This window comes from Salmo salar, chromosome 16 (genome assembly GCF_965601325.2).
Source record: "Salmo salar chromosome 16, fSalSal1, whole genome shotgun sequence".
NCBI classification, from domain to species: domain Eukaryota; kingdom Metazoa; phylum Chordata; class Actinopteri; order Salmoniformes; family Salmonidae; genus Salmo; species Salmo salar.
Window position 1 is genome coordinate 63585810 of NC_138306.1, and position 2062 is coordinate 63587871.

The following is a 2062-nucleotide window of genomic DNA, read 5'->3' on the forward strand; positions in this document are numbered from 1 at the left end:
ATGGCCAACTGCACTGATGACAGTTTTCTTCTGTGAGTATGTGTCATAGGATTTAAGTGCTGAGACTATCTACCCAGTGCCCACAGGCATAACGCCATGATATTTACTTTGATACATTTTGATGAATTACTATAAAAGAGGACCACCACGAAGAGTATAGGAAGCGACACCTGTTGCCAGGTGTGATTGTCGGACAATTGTCGAACTCGGACAATGCTTTCAGATAGAGGGAAGAAACGGCGCACAATGACACCCTTGTAATTAGTTGAAATTTTCCCTTAATGAATGATGCACATTTTTCATTATAACGTCCTTCAAAGCAATTCACAATTGCAGGGTGGTTATCATTCTTTCCGCAGTCCCTTAGGGCAATGGCGTGTATTCATGGATGCCAAGGGAATCCAGGCTTCCAATAATTTTTTTATGAATAAAATGCATACAATTAGTTTGTATCTTTCGTCTCTCTGTGATTCATAATTGTCCTTCAATTCGCAAGAGGCTGAATGTCTCACAGGAGAAAACATCCGAGCGAGCGAAACAGCGCCCCTCTGTCTCTCTATGTGTAGGCCAGCTATATGATGCTGTCAGGTCTAAACGAGTATGACATTGTTGCCGCCCGTAGGTTTGAAGGCAAGGGAAGCCAGGAAGAATCTGGCCTCCCTTGATAAAAAAAGTATACAAATGTGCCAATCAGCTTTGAGCTAAACTGAGCGAGCTCGATAGTGTGGCACACCAAAAACAAGTGTAAAAGGGAAGCCAGTTTGGATTTTGGCATCAATCCTATCAAATCCCATTGAGAGCATACTTAAATTACATAAACACTTGAATTTGTGCATGTTGTTGTTGTACTCCGGTGGCCAGCTAGCTAGCTAAAATTGTCCCATTCCTAAATTAGCCATGGATGGAGATAGGGATTTGGACTTGTGGTTTTACATCATTATTCGTACTGGCCAATGATTAATGGTGATTATGATCCAACCATTCATTCATACATGTTTGTGCCCCTGGCCTGAGAGGATGGAAGTTCAATATGTAGCTAGATGTAGAAGGCTAATGTTAACTAGTTAATGTTGCCATTGAATGGAAGTTAGGCTAGCGAGCAAGTACTTTAGCAAGGTAGACTAGAACAACAAATAAAAGCATGTACTGTATAACAGAGTGATAAGCCGTTTCGTCAACATGAAAGAGAGGATGGCATTTCTCTAGTAGGGTGAGTCAAAAAATTTTTTACTTGCACGAACGAAATAAATCAGAACCATGGACAGCCACATATTTGGCTTACATTGATTGGACTAAATTGTTTTTGGTATCTTTTAGTTGTCACTGTACTAGACTAAGCAGAGGTGATTTGATGATGTTGAAATGGTGCTGGAATAGTGGAGGTAGCTCCTGTTTTCTTTGCGACTTGTGGTAACTCTGTGGTTCTAAATCAATAGTTAGTTGTTTAGTGATCCGAAAATGTTGGAAGCGTTACCATGCTTGGCCATGCTGTAGGTCATGTAATTGTCTGTTACTACATGCAATATACCACCCTCATGGAGTCTGTTTCTGACCGTTTGAGCAGACACATGCACATTTGTGGCCTGCTGGAGGTCATTTTGCAGGGCTCTGGCAGTGCTCCTCCTGCTCCTTCTTGCACAAAGGCGGAGGTAGCGGTCCTGCTGCTGGGTTGTTGCCCTCCTACGGCCTCCTCCACGTCTCCTGATGTACTGGCCTGTCTCCTGGTAGCGCCTCCATGCTCTGGACACTACGCTGACAGACACAGCAAACCATCTTGCCACAGCTCGCATTGATGTGCCATCCTGGATGAGCTGCACTACCTGAGCCACTTGTGTGGGTTGTAGACTCCGTCTCATGCTACCACTAGAGTGAAAGCACCGCCAGCATTCAAAAGTGACCGTAACATCAGCCAGGAAGCATAGGAACTGAGAAGTTCTGCAGAACCACCACCTGCAGAACCACTCCTTTATTGGGGGTGTCTTGCTAATTGCCTATAATTTCCACCTGTTGTCTATTCCATTTGCACAAAAGCATGTGACATTTATTGTCAATCAATGTTGCT